Here is a 25,429-nt window from a genome sequence, read left to right on the forward strand (position 1 = left end):
ATCAGGCGGGTCATGTGTCTTTGGAAAACTAACAACTTTTTGTGATATTGTAGTTGCATGATAGTTTCACATTATAATAGTGGGGGCTCGGATGTCAAACCTACTTTCTGGGTGTTGGTCCTTCCCAGCAGTCATCACCTACTGCCAAAGACCTGCTTTTTAAAATGTACATCACCTGTCCACCTCCTTCCCCTTCCGGTACCCCCCTCACTAGTGCCCTCTCTCCCTTTCGTTTTCACCCTTCCAGCCTCTCTTCCCCCGTTCTCTCTCGGTCCGCCATTTCTCTCCATGCCCCCATTTCTCTCTCCCTGTGCCCCCTTTCTCTCTCTCCCTGTACCCCCCTTACTCTCCATCCCATTTTCCCGTGACCCATAGCTTTGGCTGCAGGTGAGTTGGCATAACTTCTGTGAGAGAAGTGTCTCTAGATTAGGTGGCACGTGCCCCTGCTGGGACCATGGTCAGGCATTTGTCTGTTACACAGAAAACCACGTCTCCGTTAAATTGCAGTTTGAGAGTATTTTTGGTTATTGTGTTTATTTACTGTACCAAATGCATCATGGTGGAACCGGGAATCTTATGCCAGAGCATCCCAGGAATCCAAAAAGTAAAACTGAAAAAACACATTTTGGAGAAAAATCATGTGATGTTGCAGAAATCGCTTCATCTCTTAGTGGTGTTTAATGTAGGTTCATTTACAAACCCCAGCCATCATGTAAGGTCTCTGGAATGCCTTAGACCTGGCAGAGTCTCTTGATACCCATGAGCAACAGTAAAGAGCATGCTTACCGCTGAAGAGAGTGACCACTTCACAATTCATCCCTTTGTGCCTGCAAACTTCACCTTTCACCACTTTGCATCTGCAAACACAGCTGAACAACATTTGCACAAGCGTCGCTGACACCCCGTACTACCGATTTTTTTTTTATTGCATATGATGCTCCAATCACTTCAAGTACATTTGTTGTGATCGGTAGTCCCTGTCCCCTGCTATACATTCCATCGTAAATTTTTAGATCCTGTTTTTTGTATTTTTATTCATCCATTTACACTCCTTTACGTTAAAATAGCCATAGCTTTACTGTACAGTTGCTAGAATAGCTTATAATATGGTATGGTGTGTAATTTTTAAATAATCACTCCACTGCAAACAAAAACATTGATAAAAAACACTGCCATTTACAATGCCAGTAGCTCCAACTGCAATAAATGCGAGACCTACTGCATTGCAAATGCTTGTTTCTTTTGGGATCGTTCTGAGCAATTGTCTGGTATATCTTCTGTCTGCTTGGTCTACTTTCGATCTTGTAGCTTCATATTGCTTAGTCCAGCCCTATGCTCATTCTGGCTCTGTTAAAAAAAGGGAACGTTGATTGCTTATTATTCTCAGTTTCGCTGGAAACAACAGTGCATATCTTAGAACAAACCACCTCAATTTCTTCTTCACTTGTGTAAAAGTGGCTCTTATATGCTGATCGATAAAGTATAATCAGGAAATATCATGCTGTGTGCATTCTCAATGTTGGATGTCCTACTTTTTTTGCAACTTGCAGAATTATGTCTCTGTCTCCATAATTAGGTATTTGACAGCCATGGATCTTGGTGCAAGGCCTGGAGAGGGCTGCCTACTTGTTCCCTCGTTTGTCCGTTTTATAGTAAAATGGAGAAATTCATTTTTGGAGCCTGGTCTCAATGTATTGTGTGAAGTTACGTCCTTCTATACCTTCTGGTTTCCCAACAATGATAAAATTGTCTGGGGTTACAACTCATTGTTGCACACTTTATCAGTCAGTTTGCATTGATCTTCTCGTAGGATGCGCAGCTCCATGATGACCTTATCAATTTTATTTTCAAGGGCAGTGTGCACGTCAGATATCGCTTGTAAAATCAGATTGTTTGTCTTGGTTGATGGTGCCAATTGTCATTGTTGCATTTGGGATGTCTTGCTCCAAATTTAGTTTGAAGTATCTGTCATGCCGCTCTCTGAGACTTCTTGTTGCATTCTTTTCCTAGAGCTACATAGTCTGCCCATTCAGATATCAAAAAACTGCAGTGCTGCCGGAATGCCTGAAGTGGGGCAATATGGCAGCTGTTCTGCGTGGGGGGATCAAAAGCCACAATCCTTTCTTGCTTACGTCACCAAGCAGGTCTCAATTTCTGTCTCCAGAATCTCAGCCTAAGTTCTGTTGCACATAGTGTCCTGGCCTGCATCACCAAACTACTTAGCAATAGACTGACAACACTGTCTACTTCTACTGTGGTCAAGGGCACCAATGTGGCAGTGCATGCAGACCAAGCACTTAATGCCAAGGTAATGTGTGACCAATGCCTATCCCATCCGCCAGCCAGCCATGAGTGGGTGAAAGGTGCCACGGTGTGCTCACTTTCATCACACCTTAAGGTACAGCTAGCATTGAGTACTGTGAGGGTGCATACTCACAATCCATGTAAAGACTGCTGGCTCTCTTTTGTCGCAATTCTGAGCAGAGTTTATACTTATATATGGCAGTTAACAGTCTAGGTAGAGGCAGGAACAAACACACCTACCGGGGGCTCAGTTGCTGTCAAACGCTATGTCTCAGCGTGCATTTATTTGTTGCACTTCTGACCAGCAGGCCATGACCACCCCAGAATCCTCAGGCCCATCTCGATGTAGGGACCCCTCGTCCAGGTGTGTCATGCAAGAGGAGGACCAGCCACTCACACCACTTCACGTAGCGCATCATGAACGCTCACCTCTAGTGCGGGGTCCTCGCTGCCCTTACCTCTGCTCTTTTTGGACCAAGGCGCTCCAACACCAATGCCACCTCCTCAGACCGGTGGTGCCGGCAAGCGACCGCATGAGCTAGGCGGGGGAGTGCGCACACTGACACAAAGCCCAGGCAGAGTCCATTTCTTCTATCCAACCGGTACTCCCTCATCTACGAGTTGTCAAGCATCTCCGAGTCTTTCCATTTTCAATTTTGAGCATTTTCTATGTCAGAATATGCTGGATTTCGCGCAGCTTGAGGGAAAGCCCACCACCATATTCGATAGCCAAGTCAGACTGCCCAATTGTTGCAGAGATGTGAAGGAAATTGATTCAGCACAAATTTCTCCTCGAAGTATGTATGGTTTTTACATTTCTTCTTAGAAGTCTAAAAATAACTAACATGTTTTGACAAATAGTGATATGGCTATTGCCACATTATATCATGCATATTTCAACATCTGTTCAGAATCTTATGTTGGTCAATAACAAGCAGAATTTGAGAACATGGTGTAAAATTAGTGTAGGGACATATTTAAATCTCATTGCACCAATGTTCCTGTAAGGATGTTGAAACAAACAATGTGTGTGAGGTGGGTTTGTACCTTCTGGCGCAGTGGTGACTGTGAATTTAAGGATTCTGCACAGTGGAAGTGGTAAACGGCATTAGAAACTTAGCATGGGGATTAATTTATAAGACAGGGGCATTGGATTAACAGTAAGTTGAGGGCTTTGCCAAAGTAGAGGCAAAATGGCTGATGTGCTTTGAAGAGGTAAAATGTGGCATATTTGTGGACACATGTAGAAGTGTGAATGGAAATGAAGTTAAAAAGAAAGTGATTAAGCAGGGAAAATAACGGGAGATGTGGTATCCTCCAAATACACAGTAGTTGATCTTTAGTAGCAGTTGGTCACCAGTGCACTTCCACAGTTTAGCTGCCATTGTAGGAAACACTGATCAGTTATCAAGTTGTTAGTTGACCTCCAAGTCTGATAAGATCCTACTCAGATACTATGGACTGAAACTGGGTTAAAATCCGCTACATCTCATTGAATACATAGCTAATGGTTATGTGTGTCTTAACATAATGAAGTTAGATTTTTTTCCAGTAAAATATCTAGCAATGTCATTAATAATTGATGTTTGTCATTATGCAAAATAAATTGCCTCACATTTCTTGAGTATATTTTCACGGTATATACTATTTTCTGTGCTAGGTAAATAAAAACTTGATATGTCCCCTTGAACTGAATGTGGGCCACAAAATGAATCTGGATGAACTTGGTGTGGACACAATGATTGTTACATTAATCGATGCAAACCACTGCCCGGGGTCAGTCATGTTCCTCTTTGAAGGATACTTCGGCACAATCCTATACACAGGTATGTCACTGAAAGTTTTGAGTAAGTTACATTTGCTAAATTTATTTTGCTGTGCCAATTATGATTATGCGTTAAAATCATAACAGCTAAATTATCAGATGTTTGAATCTGTCTGCTAAATACTTCTGCTTTACACTGTGATTAATAGGTGTTTCCTGGGTGCCATGCTACTATCTTGAAAACCATGAATTTCTCCATATTGTCTTTGTAGAGTTAAATAGCTTCTTAAGCAACCATCCCCTTTTAATCGCATGGAATTGAAGTGGATAGACTAAAGTAGAGCAAGGTCTTACATTTTTGAGTATGTTTTTACTTTTCAGTAAGTTTACACATTTTTGTTCTTCACAAACTGCACTTTTGTAGTAAAATACACTATTGCAGTAAGTCCAGCACTACATATGGACAGTGACTGGTACTGCATTATCCTCCCTTCGAAAATAATGGAGGTAGGGACTTAAAATGAAATCCCATACGAAATAATGTTAACATAAATTAAATAAATTAACAATAATAATTAAAAATATAAATCAATATTAATCAATTTAGAAAAATAGTACATATTTATTATGTAATTATAAAACATATAAAAACCTATTTCAAATAATCTATATAAAATAGGTTGCTACATATTTTATAGTTAAATGATCAAATTAATTAAATAATTAAATTATAATTATGCACTATATTGACATATTTGTTAACAACAGGGGGTTGAAGCAATGGTGGACTGTCTTGAACAGTGTTTTGCTTCTGTTGGTGGCTTTATTGATGGCATAGTACTATGCTGTGGCTGACTGCCTGCTGTTTTGCGAGAGTCTTCAGTATGAGGAGGTCCTCAGGAATTCTGTTTTTCTGCCATTTTCTTTTCTGTCTGAGAATGGATCGTTTATTGTCAGTAAAGTCTTTAGAATACTAGGGTGCTGAAGGCTTTGGCTTGCACTTGCCTCTTGTAATTGGGGTGTGGATTATCACATAGCTTTCCTAAAAATATTTGAAGTTGTTTAGAAAGGAGTTGGCATCAGGCGTAGAGTTAATGGAGTTAGAGATGAGTTCAGGCATTAGGTTGTCTATGGAGAAGTCTTCGAAGGGTCTAAAGGTTTTGACTTTTCTTTTGTGTTGCTTTTTTTGGGAGTATGCTTATCAGGGAGAGTTGCCAGTCCAGTCCAAGGGTATGGGTTTTATTGAATTGTTGGTGATGTTGAGAAGACAAGAACCAGGATGTGGCCTTTTGGAGTGTGTTAGTTGTGTGACATGCTGTACCAAGTTGCGTGTATCGATGAGGTTGAAGAGGTTGTTTCTTGGTGTTTTTGAGCTTTCATTGTCTGGCTGGTGGAAGTCACCAAAGATGGTAGTGTGGGCATGCCATATGGATGAGGTTGTGAGGAGATCTGAGAATTAATCAATGAAGTCCTGGTTCATGAAGTATCTATGTCAGTGACGTAATGAAAGTTGAGGGGGCCTCCCTGCCACGTACACGGAGGGGCCCCCACTCCGGATCTAATCCGAGTTCTTGGGCCAGAGTATTGTGCTGTGGGGGCCCCCTGCAGCTCAGGGCCCCCCGCACCGCGGGGGCTGCAGGGGCCTGTGTTACGCCCCTAATCTATGTACATGTGCGCATGGAACCTTGACATTGTTAGGTAACTATCCATGTGGCATTGTATTCAAACTATTTTGCAATTGGTGTCTACCTGTGTGCCACCAGAAGCTCATCTTGTTTTGTGCTCAGTAAAGTTCCCTTCAAGCATAATTTGTGGATTTTTGTGTTCCTGAATCACAACATCTTTTTGGCACATGGACTTAGTCAGGTGAAAGATGCCCAAGTTCAAACAGTTGGTTATGCTTTCCGAGTCTTAACTGGTGTTGAAAAGCAATATTCAGTGATTGAAAATGAGCTCCGGGCTTGTTGGTGGGTGGTCATGAAGTTTCAAAATTATGTGTGGGGTGAACGATTTGTGATTCAAATTTCCATAAACCATTAGTTTATATTTTGCGTGGAAAGAATGCTAGAGGATTTACTCCACGCATTGCTGGACTTTCAACCAAACTTCTACAATGCGATTCTGTCCCCGGATATATTCCTGGTGGAAAAAATGGATGTGCAGATTATATGTTGCCTTTTTCAGATTCTGAAGAGGAAAATAAAGAGTTCGGTTGTGAGGAGGATATGGAAGATTGTATTGTTGCATTTGTAGATTTACCCCAGATGGGTGCCATTTCGGAACATGATTGGCACAAAGCTTTAAAAGAAGATTCCACTCTGGGTATTGTTATGAAGAATGTGGAGTCAGGATGGCCAAAAGAGAGAAATCTTGATTTCGACCTGAAGACTTTTGTTGCCAGCGGAGGAATTGCCAGCGGAGGATGCTCTGCTATTAAGAGCAGACATGTTTGTTCCTCCTATCTCACTGAGGAATCCTATCATCGTTTAAGCCCATGATGGTCACTTAGGGGATACTATGACAAAGAGGCACTTGTGGTTGTCTTTTTGGTGGCCTTTCATGGACAGGAAGATCGATTAAGTAGTAAAAGATTGTGCCATTTGTTGCAGTTGTGACAAGTTATAACTTTAGAGCTCCTCTGTTGTGTCCTATTGAATTATTGGGAAAAAGGTGGCATAGATATTGTGGGACCATTTAACTCTCGGGCTAATACTTTGTATTTGGCCCTGGTCATGATAGACTATTACAGCAAATGGCCAGAGGTCAACTTTGTAAACGAAGTTACATCGAAAGTGGTTGTTGAATTGTTTAAAGAAGTTTTTCTAAAGGAAGGTTTCCCTGCCACATTAGTATTGAATAATGGGGCTCAATTTGTTTCTCGTGAACTGGACCACTTGAAAACTAGTGGCACCAAGCATCTCAGAAGTTCTTTATATCATCCCCAAACCAACTGACGGGTTGAAAAGATGAATAAAGTCTTAGGAGAGTGTATTCAGTGGACAATTTCTAACATATGTGTAGTGGTGAATCCTGTCAATACTATGTTTTGGTTTTATCGCACCACTCCCCATACATCTACTGGATTTTTGCCTTCTGAATTGTTGCGCGGAAGGAGAGCGACAACTTGTTTCTGTCCGGCATGGATGAACAAGTGGGTTAAAGTGGAACAGTGTAATTGGACAGATGAAAGTATCAGATTAAAGTTGGCAAAAGTTCAGGAGAAACAGAAAAAATATTATGACGAAAGAAGCAGAGTTAATATTTCCGAATATGAGGTGGGTGAGACCATTTGTGTGTGTGTAAGCCTGTACATGTTAAGAATGGTGGTACCAAATTTGGCCTGCCTGTAAAAATCCTGGTGGTAAACACAACTAGTGGAAGAGTGGAAGATGGTCAGTGGTGGAACAATGCCTGTGTGGTAAGAGTTAAAAACGGAGATGAAAAGTTGGATAAGAGAGTAGGGGATTCTCGGGGCTCTGGCATGAATTCCTCAAAGTCTAGATCTGGTGAAGTTGAGAGTATAATGGTCAAAGAACTTGACCAGGGGTCATGTGTGAGACGCAGCGGCAGGATGAGAACTAACTTCTCAGATTTAGAGGTTAGTTGGTGTGTCCATTTTAGATCACTTTATCTCATAGGTTTATGGTTTAGAGTTGAATAGAGATTCGTCATTGATGCTTTATTTTTTCTATGATTTGTTATTATTTATATTTTTAAATGTTTGTCTTTCTAGGTTTGTTTATTTGAACATTATATATCTACAGCATGTTATGTAAATTTCTGAGTTATGTGTTATGCATTCGTGTTATATTTGTAAAAGGGAAAAGCCATGTAGCACCTATGTACATGTGCTCCTGAAACCTTGGCATTGTTAGACAAGGTTCAATGAAGAAAGATATTCAAACAATTTCGCAGTTGGTGTCTGCCTGTGTGCCATCAGCAGCTTGTCATGATTTGTGCTCAATAAACTAACATTCAAGCACAATTTGTAGATTCCTGTGTTCCTGAATCATATCTCTGCCCGGGTGGCCTGTAGATGAGATGGAAGATAGAGGTCTGTGTTGCAAAAACAGGAAAACAGCAGGACAGCGACTCCATGGAGTTGAGTGTTGCATGCCTAGTGTGCAGGACCAGGAGATATATGGATGACGGCGAGGCCTCCTCCCTTCCTATGCGTATGGTCCACACGATGGATGCTCTAGCTTGTAGGAAAAAGGAAGGCAAGGAGGCTTGAAGATGTGGGAATTAAAGCTTGTCATAGGTGATGAGGTCTGTGATGTATTGGAGCCTGGAGTACTGCAGAACGTTCATTAATGAGCATGAGTTGGAATGTGAGTTTTATAATTTGAGGGTGTGTGGTAGTTAGTGGTATACGTATGAGGTTGGATCTATGTGTTGGGCAAATACTATGTGAGTGTCTTGGTTGTACATATTAGAGTGTGATCATGGGGATTGGTAGTATGGGGTGCTGGGTGAGGCATATGATTATAATCTTACGCTGATGGTTTCACTGGAACAGGAGTTCCGGCCGAAGGCCTTTCCAGGCCCTAGCAGGCCCAAACAGGCAATGCCCTTGTCTGTGTCTGCCCTTTGCTGGGGATGCCCGGGTGATGTGATGCCCTAATCAGATGATTGAAGTAGGGAGACGGTGGAAAGGTTTGCTACTTCCTGTGAAGTTAGATGATGGGAAATCTATTGATGTCACGTCCTGTGCAGATGGATGATGGTAAATGGAGTGATATCAATTTCTGTTCCGCTTGATGATGAGACATGCAGTAATGTCACATCCTGAGCAGATGTATAATTGGAAATGCAGTTATTTCACTTCCCGTGAGATGGCTGATGGGAAATGAAGTCCTCTTGCGTGGCTTCTTCTTTTGAAGACACTTTTGACAAGAAACAAATGATGTCACTTTCTGTGCAGCTGGATAATGGGAAATCCAGTGATGTCACTTTCTGTTCAGATGGATGATGGGAAATCCAGTGATGACATTCCTGTGCAGGTGGATGATGGGAAATGGAGTCCTCATGCTTGGCTTCTTCTTTTAGAGATGCGCAATCAGTGATGTCACTTCCTGTGCAGATGGAAGATGGGAGATTCAGTGACGCCACTTCCTGTGCAGACGATGATGGGAAATCTAGTGATATCACTTTCTTTGCAGATGGATGATAGGAAAATGGCCCAGACAAGAAGAGTAATCAAAACATCAAAACCTGGTTTCTAAGGCGCGTCTTTTTAGGTTCAATGCTTTTAAAACGTGTGCGAAGTACTGTAATTTTCTAAATTCCATAAACTCCTCTTTTTTCTTTTTTATGAGGTAGTCGCAAAACGTTTTCTGCCTTTCATTAAAACCCTTAGACCCCTAAGGTAGGCCCTAGAGAGCCCACAGGGCAGGGTACAATGTATTTAAAAAATAAGACGTGTGTTTTTAAGTTTTACATGTTTACAAGTTTTACATGTCCTGGTGGTGATAACTCCTAAATTCGTTTTTCACTACTGTAAGACCTACCGCTCCCATTAGATAGTATTGGGTTATATAATTACATTCAATATGTGCTAAAGTTTAATTGGGAACACATAGGAATGTCATGTTCTAACTAAAATGAATTGTAATTTTAAATCCTCTTTAATGGTAAGGTAAGATTTTAATTCACAATTCGGAAAGAGCCAATTTTAGAAAGTTGCCATGGTACTGTCCTAACCTTTTGGTGCCCGTAGCCTGTGTTCTGGGTCACATGACTGTGAATAGCTTGGCAGTGAGGTTTATATATTCCTCTCATACAGTGAGACAAAGGAGGACTAGGATGGGTGGGGCGGAGCTGTTCCCTGCCCCACATAGATTTCAAAGGGCTGCCTCCAGCACACACACAAAGTGACCTGGTGCCGTCTTTTGTTACACCAGACTTCTTGCAGCCTTGACAGGGGACAGGAAGAACCTTCCAGAGCCAGATGTGGTGATAGCCAGTATGTCACCCCCACTTCAAAGGCTGGCACCAAGTATAAATATTGGACCTCCTGAACCAATTTGTCAATACATATCTGGGCCTATGGACACTACGGAAGAAGGACTGCATTGCTCCCCAGAGGACTGCTGCTTGAAGGCTGTCTTGTTCTTCAGAAGACTGCCCTGCTGCTACCAGAGGACTGCCCTGCTGCTTGAGACCTGCCTTGTTCCCCAGAGGACTGTCCTGCTCTCTGAGAAGGAAGACTGGACCTGCTCCCTTCATCCCAGGCTTGCCTGAGTGACTCCAAGGGTCAACTAGCTGATATCCTGTTCTGAGCTACAGGGACACAACAAGGTCCAGAGGCCTCCCTGAAACTGCCCAGCTGACCTGCTGCAACAGGACCTGCCTGGATCTGCAACTGGACCTGTCTGAGCCCTGCTAGAGTGAGTCCCTGTTTCCCAAGAGATGCCTCCTCAAGTCTTGGACCCTTGGCTGGCATCAGAATTCACTTCTCTGTAAAGAAAGGAGGAATCCCGAAGATTTGGGCTCTTTGCAACCATGAACAGACCCATTTGCACTGAGACTCTGATGACCACTATGACTGCCGATGTGAAGCTCCTGTAAACCGGACTCTTTGTGTTACAGGGACATTCAGTGACAACCAGCAATGAAAGATTTGCACTTCATGCTACAGCAATGACAGCCCGCAGTGACCACCAACATGAAGCTTCGTGGAGGTGAAGCTTGGAGGGGCCACCGGGACCAGGAATCACCAGACAGCAAGGATGCAGAGATGTACTTGGTGTAACGCCCTGAACGTCTCAGGATCGTTTAACAGACACGACAATGAGGACGCAACCACTTGTGAAGGGTTAGTTCTTTTAATGAAGGCAAATAAAATACAAAGAACAAACAAAAGTTATAGTCACTGGAATCCTCCAGGCTAAGTACGTTACCAGCCCCCAGCACGGATGGTCCTAACCGTCCTCTGCATATACGCCGATCCCGGCGTATGCCAACAGAGGGCAGAAATGAAATGGCCGACAATGCCAATCGGTAGGCTGTGAGGGGCACGAAGAGTGTTGGGGAGAATCGAGGAGTCAGGGAAACACCCAGCCGGGGTCTCTACCTGAAGGGAGCAGCCGCTCAACCTCTTCCTCAGACTGCACCGGGACGCGGAGTCACCTCCTGGTGATGCGTCACCGATACCCCAATCACAAGCAAGAAGACTGAACCGAGAGCAGCCGCTCGATCGATCCTGTGGACTTCCGAGTCTGTAACGCGGCAAACACCTCCTGGTGTGCGTTACAGCTGGCAGTCCCTGTGTCTCTGGTCGGGCTGGGAGTTACGACTCCAACCAGCAAAAGCGCCACTGCGCTTGGACTCAGCCGAGTCAAAAAGCGAAGCTCAATGGTTGACCGGTAGAGCTTCCGGGTCCTTCACAGGTGACGATGGGGCAAGACACGGCCCAGGGAGTAACGACTCGACCTACCTCCGTTCTTGCCTTACTGGAGCACCACTCCGGAACACTGCTCTTCACGAAGCAGGTACGTCGGTGTAAACACAATATCCGACAGCCTTGTACCTCCCGGTTCCTCCCTTTATAGGGCGTGTTTTCCTTGAGTTATGTAACAGCTCTCCTGTTTACATAAGGGCGTGTTTCCCTTGAGTTATGTAACAGCTCTCCTGTTTACATAAGGGCGTGTTTCCCTTGAGTTATGTAACAGCTCTCCTGTTTACATAAGGGCGTGTTTCCCTTGTGTGACAGGAATTCTTGACACTTGGCTATTCGTGATGCTGAACAGGACTGCAGGCGCTGACTTTACCAGGCGTGCCAACAAAGCCTTCTTTGGGATGTAAGAGCTCAACAACTGTGCCACAGAAGAGGAGGGGGGAGGATGCAGAAGGTTCCCTCCATGTGGGGCGTGGAGTAAAGCAGTTAGCAGTCAGTTGGACCACCAACAGGTCTTAGTCCAGGCAAAGGTTATGGATGGGTCAATCTTCTTCCAGAGGTACTGGGAATGCTGTAGAGAGCTGAGACTTGGGGAGGATTAGGAGTACGCTTCCCAGAAGGCACTCTGCTGTTTACCTTTGGGCTGGTCCACGACGAAGCCCAGTGGTCGGTCCTTCTTCAGAACGTGGAAGTAGTGTGGTTTGTGCCTGCTGACTGCAGGGGACTAGTACTTCTAGGCCATGGAAGTCCTGATTAAGTCTTTAGCTTGCAGAGGGGTTCACCTTCCTTTTGGGACCACTCTCCGGTCCTGGAAAAATCGTAGTCCGGCAGGTGCTGGGGGACTGCCACAGGTGCAGAACTTTTTATCTCTTATTTCTGGAATCCTGCCTTCTGATGACAAAGCTTTTCTTTGCCCTCTTATTCTTCAAAGAAGATCTGGAGGTCTGGTGTCAGGGGTGACCCTTAAACCCTGGATTTATGGTGTGTTTAGGGATTTAAGAACTATTAGCCAATAGGCTACTATTCCTGCAGCTAGTCCACCCCTTAGGTTAAAACATCCGGTGGGTGTATGTCACCAAATTATCCAGAACCCAATATTTTTAGCAGTTGTTAAGATGGTGCAGGCCGTCCACTGCTGTACAGACCCACTATACCATCCTAGAGGTGTAGCTAGCATTTGGGGAGTGTACTTCTCCAGACTACCTAATTTCCTGCCTGCCCACGACCATGAGGGCCTGGGGGCAAAGTCAGGCCTTTGTCTCCACTTGGAGACAAGTCGCTTACATATCAGAGGCGGGGAAGCCTTTGAGGCTTACCGCCCTGATGGGTCATTGACTAGCCATCCTGGGAGGGCAGAAGTGTGACCTCCTTCCTACCTAGGCATTTTGTCTCACATCCTCTGAGAGTGATTACAAACACCAGCAGGAGGTCAAACATCTGTCTTGGCAGCAAACGGCTTGTGAATCCCAACAAGCTACACAGGAACTTGTTAATTTGGTGGGCAACCTATAAGGATGCCACATGGGTGCATGCCAATTCACTCTCACCACGAGAATCGTGTCACTGGTGAAAAAGCACAGTGTTTGATACCAAACACAACTACATTTGGTGGTACCATCATGGAGCTGGCTATCTCGGCTTAGTCAGTTAGCCAGTCTACGTTAACCTATGGACCGCTGTTCACTTACAGTAAACGTGAATGGCAAGGTTACTGCAGAGGCACATATGTTTGTGCATATATGCCTTCACCAGTACGATAATGTACCCTGCCTCCTGGGCTTTAGGAGACCTAATTTAGGGGTGACTTAAATACCATAAGGCAGTGAGGTGACTGTCACACATGGTGTGTGCAGAGTCGAAATCGAGCAAAGAAGCTGCTTGTGCAGGCTGCAGTAGCAGCCCTGCAGACTTTACTTTTACTTGAGTCACTCAGGCTGGCACAAATAGTGCTACAGCCTTGGTGATCCCTTTAACACCCTTGCCCTGGCTACCACTGGTACGATACACTAGGGACTTATAAAGGGGGTTAGAGTATCTTGCCAATTGGGTGCACAAATTCTCATTACCTTTTGAGAGAAAGAGCACTGGCACTGAGGCCTGGTTAGCAGGTCCCAGTGCACTTTCAATTTTAACACCACAGCATCCAGAGCAAAAAGTGTGCGTGGGGGATGACCATCCAAAAACGGCACTTCCCTACAACAACTATCTTTTTGAATCCTTTTCTAACATCCACACAGTACTCTGATATGCTAACGCCACATCTACGTACCTTGATGATATATATTAAGTTAAGTAGATGTGGAGGTAAGAATAATAAATCCACACTGACCTATATATGTATACTCACCATGACGATATGGCAGTAGTCAATATTCTGCAGTTGATATAATTATAGATCGACTTGTTTGACCTTGATGTTCTGACACACAAGCTGTATAAAATGCACAGACCTTTAATACCCATTCGATTTCCCTCCCACAGGTGACTTATGTTATAGTCCTGAGATGCTCAAGGAACCTCCATTAAATAATAGAAAGATAATTGATGTTCTTTACTTGGTCAACACAAACTGCAATGCTAGCCAGACACTGCCTTCTCGCCAGCAAGCTACAGAGCAGATTAAAGACATCATTTCCAGTCACCCCAAGCATGATATTGTTTTTGGTAAGACTCTACAGCACAGACATACATGCCGTGCCAGGAAGGTGAACATCAACGAGCAAGAACTCTGGACAGATTTCTGTATGGTTATGGAAAAGTGCGAGCCTAAAATGCGCCAGCGTCCATAATTACAAAACTTGCAGAATATCCAATGAAATCAAAATGTGTCATTGTTAAAAATCAAGGGACTATAAAGGGCAAAGCTAGGAACTGTGACATTATACCCAGTAAAGCTGCTGAATAAAATACTAAAGTATTTGTAGCAATGGAATTGAAGAACAGTTGCAGCCCTCTAAGGTTACTTCCACCTCGAGCTCTAATCTGATCTGATCTAATTATATAAAATAGACGCCTTCCCATCTCTATTCTATTAGGACTTACATAACTGACAACAGATCCCCTAAGACAACAAAGCATGGCAGATCTTTCTTCCCCTCCTCTTGCAATGTGGATGGGAGTTAAATCAGTGAATAAGTGTCTGCTGAGAGGGAGGGCAATTCAGCATATAAATGAGGTTTCACTCTTTTCTGATGTTCTGTTAACCAGTATGTTACGATTCACATAGAGGATATATAGATATTGTCTAAACAGCTTCCATTTTCTATTGGTCGTTCTGCAAACATGGTAACTGTTAATACTTTTCTTAACATGGTCCAAAAGTGGTCCATTTTCACCTCTGCAGCAGATTTCAGCAGACCCTGAGTTGGCAGGTGTCTTCATTATTCATAGAAATACATTCCATAGTTCGCCACACAAATTTATATTAAAGGTTCTCGAAATGCTTTGGATATATATTCTGGGTAGACGGTGCTATGACCGCTTGCTACGGTCGTCTATCTAAGGTCACACAAAACAAATTGAAAACATTAGCTCCCATGGCTGTATAAGGATATACCAACTCTGTTCATTCCGCCACGTTTTTTTTCTTCTTATTCACTACAATATCTTCAGCCAGGATTCGACCAAGAGGTCGGTCTGACATCTTCTCCTGAGATGAAGGTTCCTGCTGCTGCACTTTTTTTGATAAACAAATGGAATCCACCCACAACAATTCAAAGGTGTAAAAAGATGTATGGTCTTGCGGGCGATGTGTATCCTACAATGGTAGGAGGCACATTGTGTTTTTAAAATGCTCCTCACACACCAAAAGGGCCCTTGGTGTCATGCTTCATCATAGGGGTCTTCGCACTCCTCTATGGAGCGCGGCGTGCTACTCACCAACGAATACGCGGGAGCACTTGATGTAACCACTATGTGTAGTGTGTGAGGGTGTGAGTGGTAGGGTCTACAGTGATTGGTGAGTGAATATTAAAAAATACTGGCAAATGAGGACTAGAAAGATTTTTTATAAACCCCTTTGCTGGTATTGTTAAAAGCAGTGCAATGAAGGTTTAACATATTATTGTATGACACCTCCTGTGTGTCTGTGTCAACATGTTTCGAAGCCAAAAGCTTCTTCTTCAGGACGGGTACACAGATCCCTACCCTTCTCTCAGAAGACAGTAAATACCGTCGAAAACATAGGGACAAAGTGAATATCTCTATCTCCTTCTGAAAAGAAACACAAAAGTATAAAGGTACATTTTAGCTAGATAAAATATTCCAGACGTGAAGATCGTGACCTGTAAAGTGATATATACAGTGTCTAAGTAAAATCAGAAAAACTATATAGTGTCAGTGCAGTTTTCCTGTAAAAAAAGGTGGACAAAGACTAGACATACACAACATGTAACATAAAGCACACACACTATGTAGGACTGTTCCTGTAAACCATTGGCAAACGTTCTAGGAAAAAGGAGGAAATAACGTAAACTGTTGGAAAAAGATGGCATACTTGCTATCTAGAAGTTCAAGGCCTCATGAGCCTGGGAGGAAACGCAGGGGACTCTGTGCTAATGAGCAGGGGTTGTTTTAGGAGTGTAACCCCTTACCCTAACTAGAGGAAAGGTTCCCTGCTTGTCACAAGTACCTACCTGTGCCAACCAGAGAACCCGGATTCTAACAGGATGTCTCTGTCCACATGCGCAGGGAGCCATGGTACCTATTGAGTCGCGCTTCCAGCTCCTTGCGACACGCAGTCCCTCAGAAGGCCCCACAACAGCAGCAGGCACTTCCAAATAACTCTGGGGAGCTGGGGGGTGAAGTCCACTGGTCCTGGGACTTTGGTCAAGGGGGCAAGCTCAGCACAAGCCCTTGGAGATCTTTTAAGCACAAGTTGAAATAAAGTCTTTGTAGTCTTTCTCCTCTCCTTCCAGCAGCAAGGCAACCACTGCAGGCCAATCCCCCAGGTCAGGGACAGTACTCCTCCTTACAGCTTTCCCAGTTCCTTCTCCTCAGGCAGCGGTTCTTCTTGTCAAGCAGGATCTAATTTCTTGGGAGCAGGTTCCCAATACTTATACCCCTAATTCCTTTGTTCTTCTGTGGGAGAGGGGCCTTTGCCCAGTCCAAACCAGTTCTTGAGAACTTTGTTGACATGACTCTGCCTTTCTATTCAGGGTGCAGGGCAGAGACATCAGCCGCACCACAGGAGGTGGAGCCAGCATTGTGGTGGCAGAGCACAGCCCTATTCAGAGTCCAGGTGCACTGCTCCCACCCATCTGGATGTCAATCTCTCCATTCACCACCAGGCTACCTAGCCCTGCCCCTCTGGGTTTCCCCAGCCCTGTCACTCACACAAACCAGACAGGCAGATACACATCATAGCAGAGGTGGGCTGAAATGGTTAGGCAAGCAAATACCAACTTTCTAAAAGTGGTATTTGCAAACACAGAATATTAAAATAAACTTTACTAAAAGATGTATTTTATTATTCTGAGTTCAGGCATACTATACTCGATTTTTTTTACCATGTTCCCTGGGTCTGTTAGGATCATAGGATGTAACAATCTTAACAGCCCATTCTGGCCTATGGAAAACAGGTAGCCTTACAATAGTGAAAAACGAAAATGGCTGTAATTCACTATTAGGACATGCAACACACATCAGGGCTTGTCCTACCTTATGCTTACAATGCACCCTGCCCTTGGGCCTACCATAGGGGTGACTAATATGAAGTTAAGGGAAGGTTTAGGGACTGGGAAGTGGGTGCACTTGCCCAATCAGCATGACAGTACCAGACTGCACGCAGGTTCTGCAATGGCAGACCTTAGACACATTTTACTAGGCCGCTTCTGTGGTTGGCACAACCAGTGCTGCAAGCCCACCAGCAGCATTTGTATTTACAAGCCCCGGGCACTCCTGGTGCACTTTACTGGGGTCTGACAGTAAACCAAATAAGCCAATCATGGAATCCAACCAACATATACATTTTAAATAGGGAGCACTTGCACAGTGGCACTGGTTGGCAGTGGCACAGTGCTCTGAGCAGCTAACACCAGCAAAACACATGAGGCACAGCGACAAAAAGTGGAAGGGAGACTCACGCCAAGGTGCCAGGTCTAACACATCCAGTTCAAATGAAAAGGTTCCACGGTTTATTATCATTAAGACCTAAGCTGTTAGTACCCAGACGAAAAACCCAGCGTTATTCTTTTTGTAAAACGCCACAGTCCGTTGCTAGTTGTTCATTACTGTCCATCGGAGGTCATTTACTCCGTGGGTTTCTGACAGGTAATGTGTCGCCATTTTCGTGTAGTGTAGTACTAGCATGTTAGGTGTGGCATGTAGGCATATTGCAGCTAACTAGGTAGGGTAGGAAATTAGGCATGGAAATAGGTATAATATGTAACTTCAACAAGTGCTATAAGTATGTTATTAGGTTAGTAATGGGAGGTAGTTTAGGTAGTACAGATTAGGCAGATATGGAAGCAATGGTGGGTTAGATATGATAGATAGGTTTGGTGGGTACACATGGTAGGTATGATAGATCCATAGGTTTGCATGGTATTTATTTTATGTTGTGAAGTGCATGGCAGGTCAGTAGGTATGAAAAGTAAGTAGGCAGTGTACATATATTTGTTAGGTATGGCAGGTAGGTATTATTGATTAGATACGTTAGGTTACCTACGATATCTAAGTTAGGTATGGCAGATAGCTATGGAAGTTATGGTAATTGAGTTATGGTTAGATAATGGAGGTTGAGTATGGTGGGACTGGAAGGTAGATATGGCAGATATGGTAGATACGTAGGTGTATATAGTAGTCTGAAAAGCTATTGTGGGTTACAGATTGTAGATAGCTATGTCACGTTGGTATACAGTAGGTATGGTAGGTTAGGTATGATACATTTGGTATGGTAGGTTAGTTATGGTCGGTGTAAAAACGGTATGATAGTTATCGTAGGTTAAATAGGTTAGGTATGGTAGGTATGAATGGTAAGTATTATAGACAGTTAGGTATATGTGGTAGTTACAGTAAGTAGGAATGAGAAGTATGATGTGCCAGATATACTCAATCAATCAATCAACAAAGGGCTTGTAAAGCACGGCTACTCACCCGTGAGGGTCTCAAGGCACTGGGGGAGGGGTGCTACTGGTATAATGGGTGGAGAAACATTCAAAGAACCAGGTCTTGAGGTCCTGCCTGAATTGGGACAGCGACGCTGATTGCCTGAGGTGCAGGGGCAGGGTATTCCAGGTCTTGGCAGTGATGTAGGAGACAACCTTTCGCCGGTTTTGGTCTTGTCGATCCTGAGAATGGAGGCGAGGGCGAGTTGGGTGGATCAGAGTTGTCTGGCGTGGAATGTGAGGCGGTGGTTCAGGTATACTGGTCCTTTATCGTGTAGGTCGTTTTAGGCATGAGTGAGGAGCTTGAAAGTTACTCTCTTGTTGACTGGGAGCCAGTGGAGTTGTCGGAGGTGTTGTGGGATTTGACTGGGGGGTGGGGGGGTGTTGAGAATCAGTCTGGTGTTGGCGTTTTGGAAGTTCTGTAGCTTCTTGAGCTGTTTCTGGGTGATGCCGGCGTAGAGTAAGTTGCCATAGACAAGTCTGCTGGTGACGTGTGCGTGGGTGACCGGCCTTCTGTATTCTGTTGGGATCCATCTAAAAGTCTTTCAGAACAGGTGGAGCGTGTGGAAGCAGGCTGAGGAAACTGCGTTGATTTGGTGGTTCATTGTGAGAGAGGAGTCTAGTATGATGCCACGATTGCATGTGTGTGTTCCTTTGGGGTGGGCGGGGAACCCAGAGTGGCTTGCCACCGGAGTCTTCCCAGGCTGAAGGGGTAGGTCCCAGAATGAGTACTTCGGTCTTGTTCGAATTGAGCTTGAGGCGGCTGTCTTTCATCTATGTAGCACCGGCCTCCATTCGTTCTGATTAGGGTAAGTTGGTTCTGGCGGTTGTGGGTTCATTGGTGAGGATCAGCTGGGTGTCGCCGATGTAGGAGACTATGTTGAGTCCATGGCTTCAGACAATGGCTGCGAGGGAGCCATGTGGACGTTGAAGAGAGTGGGGCTCAGGGATGAACCCTGTAGGAACTACACAGCTGATCTCCGTGGGTTCTGAGAGAGACGGTAGTAGTCTGACAAGCTAGGTCCGGCCGGTGAGGAAGGAGTGGATCCAGTCCAGAGCCTTGTCGCGAATGCCAGTGTCATAGAGTCTGGTGCTTAGGGTGCGGTGGGAGACGGTGTCGAAAACGGCCAAGAGATCTAGTAGGATGAGGTCTGCAGTCTCGCCCCGGACGAGAAGGGAGTGGACGTCATCTGTGGCGGTGAGGAGTGCGGGCTCTGTGCTGTGGTTGCTTCAGAAGCCGGATTGGGAGGTGTCCAGGACATGGTTCGATTCGATAAACTTGGAGAGCTGGGCGTTGATGGCCTTCTCTATGACCTTGGCTGGGAAGGGGAGGAGAGAAATCGGTCTGAAGTTCTTGAGATCTATTGGGTCTGAGGATGGCTTCTTCGCAGGGCTTGATCTGGGCATGTTTCCAGTCATCGAGGAAGGTGGCAGTTCCGATGGAGCTGGGGGGCAATGGCAGCCGCTGCTCTGTGAAAGATGTGGTAAGGACATGGGTCCGTCAGGGATCCTGAGTGGATACTCTTCATGGCCTTGAGCGTGTCCTCTGTAGTAAGCGGAGTCCAGCAGAGCACAGTCTGTTGGGGGGCCGCTTGGTTATGTGCAATGGTGGCCGGTGTGGGGGCCGGGTCTAGGGTGTTGAAGCTGTTGTAGATCTTCCTGATCTTGTGGTGGAAGAAGGTGCCGAGTTTGTTGCAGAGGTCTTGGGAGGGGGGAATGTCTGGCCTCGCTGTTGGGCCTGGTGAAGTTCTTTGCTGTTGTGTGCATTGGCATTGATTCTGTCTTGGAGGGCCGTTTTCTTAGTGTTTTTTAGGAGGTGGTGGCAGATTTGAAGGTTGCATGAGTTTCTGGGGTTCGGTTGCTCCTCCATCTCTTCTCGGGCGTCTGCAGGTGTGTCTGGTCTCAGGGAGGGTGGGTGTGAACAAGCTAGCCGCCTTGGAGTGTGGAAGTTTCCTGGTCTTCTCTTGAGGGGTGCCAGGGTGTCGGCGCAGTTGGAGATCCATTTGTGGAGGTTGTGTGCTGTGGTGTTGGCGTCCGTGGGTGTTGGGGGAGTGGTTTTGCTGAGGGAGTTGATGAGAAGTTCTTCAGTGGCCTTGATCCAGCTGCGACTGGGGGGGGGGCGAGGATAGCTGGGTGGGCGTGTTGAGGACGAGATGTATGCAGTGATGGTCAGTCCAGGAGAGTTAGGTGATATGGCTGTAGCTGATGTTTCTGCTGGCAGAGAAGACGGGGTCGAGAATGTGTCCAGCTGTGTGGGTCAGTGCAGTGACTAGCTACTTGAGTCTGCTTGAGTTCGGTGTTGGGAAGGTTCTCCAGGAGGGAGGCGGTGTTCTGGTCACTGGGGTTGTCCAGGTGGAAGTTGAGGTCTCTGAGTAGGATGTAGTAAGTGGATGAGAGGGCCTGGGGTGCAATGAGGTCTACGATGGGGTCCGTGAAGGGGGCTCGGGGTCGCGGAGCCTGTAGATGAGGTTGTTGCCCACGGTGGTGTTAGGGTTGGTCCGGATCTGGAAGTAGAGGTGTTCCAAGGTCGTCGTTTTGGTAGTTAGAGTGCTTGATCAGTCACAGCATGCTTTTGTGGACGATGGCGATGCCACCTCCTCGGCGGTTGGGTGGTCCCTGCTGGTGATCTTGTTCCGTCAAGGACAGCAAAGACGATGTCTGGTCCGGAGCGGGGGTTGGTCCAGGTTTCTGTGAAGAAAGCGATGTCAGAAGAGGTAGCGTCGAGGAGGTCCCAGATTTCTGTGCATGTTTGTGGAAGGAACGCACAGCAGGGTGGTGTTGGGGTTGGTCCGAATCTGGATGTAGAGGTGTTCCAAGGTCTTTGTTTTGGTAGTTAGAGTGCGAGATCAGTCAGACCGTGCTTTTGTGGACGATGGTGATGCCACCTCCTGGGCGGTAGGGTGGTCCCTGCTGGTGATCTTGTAGCGTAAGGGACGGATGATGATGTCCTGTCCGGAGCGGGAGCTGGTCTAGGTTTCTGTGAAGAAAGCGATGTCAGGAGAGGTGGCATAGAGGAGGTCCCAGATTTCTGTCATGTTTGTGGAAGGACCGCACATTGAGGAGGTTGCAGCTGAGCCGGACAGGTGCACTGTTGGTCGGCTGGTTGGGGAAGGGAGCTAACGTGATGGCATGGCTGAAGGTGTGGTTGCAGTTCCGGCAGACGAAGGGACCAAGAGTCTTCTTCGGTGATGCTAGATGAAAAAATAAATGAATCACCATCTTATAAAGCGCGTACCTTGCCCAAAGGCGTCAAGGCACTGAGATAGATCCCACGGTCAGGGAATAGGAGGTGGAAGTCCTCCAAGATATTAAAGGGTAAAGAGCCAAGTCTTTAAGGCTTTACGGAAAAGAAGGTGTGACTCTAGGCAGGAGATCGATAAAGGGAGGCAGGCGGTGTGGCATCCAGGGTTGAGGGCGAGGAGGGTGCTGGTGTCGTAGCAGTGGAGTGTCTGAAAATCAGGGTCGTTGGCGCTGGGTGCGATCCAGGCCCAGACGGGCGGAGACGGACTTGACTTTGGCGTGCAAGAAGCATCCCCGCTGCGCGTGGTTGCACAAGTAGTGCTGTGGGGGGCTGGACAGCTGGGAAGTGCTAAACGCGGGAGCGGGATGGGACACTGGTGGGGGGCGGGGCCATGGGGGAACGCAGTGGCAACGAGGGAGAGTGCAGGAAAAACGGAAGAAACAAGAGAAAAAAGCGAGAAAGTAAGAGAAAAAGCAGAGACCGAAAAGAAAAAGAAAAAAGCAGAGAGAAGGCCAAAAACAGCAAAAAGAGGGACAGGAGGGCAGTCAAGCAGCAGAGCAGTGACGCTCTACCACTGGACCACCAGGGATGAGGCACAGGCAGGAGCCTGCAGGTGGAGAAGAGCCTCGAACTCCTGACCTGTGGCCAGTGGCGCCAGCGGCAGCAGATGGGGACCACATCAGCAGCTACCAGACGGCGCTGTGCTGTGGAAGGAGCAAGTCCACAAAGGATAGTGGACTGCCTGTATACTAGGTTGATATGGCAGGTAAGCGGCTATGGTACATGAGTATAGTATGTAGGTTTGGTGTGTACTATTGGTTAGATAGGTTAGACTTGCTACAGTAGATAAGTTTGGTAAGGTAGGGAGGAAGGTATTGAAGATATGATCGATTCGTTATGGTTAGGGTAAGTATGGAAGGTAGGCATAGTGTGTTCTAGACTTCTTGCTTACAAAACAGCATCGTTATTGAGAAGCAAAAGCAGGAACTGTTATACTTTTTACAAAAATACTGTATTTTTGTGGCATCTTTAAGAAATCATGTGTGCGCACAGTGATGGAGCGGGTAGTACAAAATTTTGTGTACCCCCCCATTCTGCATGTTTATATTAATTTGAATAATTAACTAATAGAAATCGTATTAATTGGTTTGCAGTGATACATTTACCAATCATACTAACAAAAGAATTACACGTGGGAATTGCACTTTGCATGGCTGTACTAATTGTAAACTAATTTAAGCACGCATATTAATAGTAGGAAATTAGAAAATTGCATGTTATATGTTGCTTTCGTGATGTATTTGTGATTTGTGCTTTATTTCGTGAGAATAAACTGCTGAGTGTTGCTTCTGCTAGATAAATACACACACATATGGGTATTAGCAAGGGGATAACATTTTATTAGCCATTTCTATGTTTTAATTACGTTTTTGTGTTTCTTTTGCTTAAGTTGACCATTTCGGCCTAAACAAGATGGCTGAACGAGACGTTAAACGTGACTGACCTGACAACACGAGGTTCTGGGTGAAGTGCGCATGCGTCACAGCTAGCAGCAGTGGCCTGGACCTAACCTCGGGAGAACATGTACCTTTCAAGGACGCTCCGGGAACCTAGTCAATACCAAAGACAATGCTTGATTTAAAACCGGAACCAGCAAGTATGATGAGTTCATCGTTTGGACACCCTGAGAACTTTACCTCCTAACCCCAAGTCGACCAATCAGGACTTTCTAAACCCCGATCTTGATACTTTTTGACATTATTTTCATTATAAAAGTAGGTAGGGAATTGAGCTAAATGTTCACGCTCTTCTTTGACGAATTCGATTTCCTAATGTTATGCTGACGGAGAGGACGGTGACGCTGCTGGTCAGCTGTTATCCTGAATCTTTGAGAGACTGAATTGCGGCCTAACTTTGCTGAATAAAATTCTTCCTTGACTGACTGACTTAGAGGACGACTTTTAGCCAGAATAGGTAAATATGATGCTCTGAAATGCTGATGATGATTTTCTAACGTTTCTTGCAATATTTCTTAGCTAAAGAATACTTGATTAATTGACAAATGTGTTGTGTCGATTATTTGAAGAAGAGCATTAGGATAAAGAAGTAATGTGCAGGTAGATGAGTTTAGTCACTAAAATCATAGATAACAACTAAATGATCCATCTCCTTATTAGAGGGATATCTTAGGTTTGAAGTCAATGTATTTAGGGTAAGGAAAAGGTATTCCTTTCATGTCAGCGTTTGGAAGTTTATTTTCCCTAGGAAAGCAGATCAACGGAGTGTAAGTATTGGTGTTATGGGCCCCACTAATGAATGTATATGAGTGAATTTGATGTTGAGGTATTTGGTCTGTGACGAAGGGGGAATTTGATGTTCCACGCTGCAACAACAGCACACATCGTTACTTTGTGAACACAAAATCACGCTGCAACAGTTTTTCTGGTAGCAGAGTTATGGTTTTTATTGTTTTGGTTTGGTGATTATTGCTTGTAAATAGCTTATTGATTATTGATTATTGGTTATTGATATTGGTTTATGTACTAACACTCTATGTTGAGTCGTGTTGATTTTTATGTTGTTGCACAGCTTCTGGGATGTAGGAAGTCGGAAGTTTGTAACGGTTCCGTAGTAGAACAGAGGTAAGCGCTGTTCTCAGGAAAGACGGAATTGTTGTTATCCTGTAGGTACACAGGAAAAACGTGTGAAGACTGGAGTTGCACGACACGTTGTCTGGGTTCGATTCGGTGACATCGCCGTGTGTTGCCATTAGAGACATTTTCTGTGTGAGAGAAGTGTGTATGATAGCAAAGGTTACCTGTGAAATTCTGGTCTTAGGTACCAGGGATCCAACTGGCATCCCGATAACGCTTATCACTGGAAAGGTAATAGGTACTCTCTGAGCTTGTTAGAAGGACAAAGGAGAGGTAAGCGCTGTGAAGAGGTGGGCATGCAGGAATAAGAAGAGAAGGCAGTAGATTTGCTTGTAGGTTCTTTTAATCCAGTACAAAGACAAGAGACCCCATCCTTCAACTCACAAAAGCAACTGACACTTGTTCAAGGAGTAACATTCTGACAACAGTACATTCTAATCAAGAACACAGTAACCCAGCATGACATAGCAATATGCCATACAGGCAATCTAGAATACTACATCACCTCCCACTTTTAATCTAGAATACTACATCACCTCCCTCTTTTCATCCACCAAAACCACAACAACACCAAACAAGCACAAAATAAAACAATAAAAGAAAAGTGCACAGTATCAACTTATAAGACTTAATCCTGATATCGTTGAGGAACTTTCCTCAACCTGACAGGCCTCGTTGACACAGGAAGTGAGGGAAGAGAGGGAACTGGCAACGTATCAGACAGACTTTCTTCTATATATTTAGAAGGACATTTCGCAATCCTGTTGAGATTCCACACTCTATGGTCTTGAGTTCTGACAGCATTACCTAGAAGTCTAGTTACCTAAATTGGTTGACCAAATTTTGACTTTCCAAATCTCCTTTCAGGAAGTTTTACCCTGACCCAATCACCAACTTGAATGACCGTTCTTTTGACAGCCTTCCTAGTGTCATACACCTCCTTTCTCTTTACCATTTTTT

The 25,429-nt window shown here is 45.0% G+C and overlaps 1 pseudogene across 1 annotated transcript in view; it reads left to right on the forward strand.

Annotated features, from left to right (window-relative positions):
• LOC146871792 (5' exonuclease Apollo-like) overlaps window positions 1–25,429 on the forward strand; it is a 323,020-nt pseudogene that overhangs the window by 109,084 nt on the left and 188,507 nt on the right. Inside the window, exon 3 of the transcript XR_014979945.1 lies at window positions 3,965–4,130. The product of XR_014979945.1 is annotated as a 5' exonuclease Apollo-like (transcript). The remainder of the gene's footprint in view (window positions 1–3,964; window positions 4,131–25,429) is intronic.

Source organism: Triturus cristatus, chromosome 1_1 (assembly GCF_964204655.1).
Source record: "Triturus cristatus chromosome 1_1, aTriCri1.1, whole genome shotgun sequence".
In the NCBI taxonomy this organism is placed as follows: domain Eukaryota; kingdom Metazoa; phylum Chordata; class Amphibia; order Caudata; family Salamandridae; genus Triturus; species Triturus cristatus.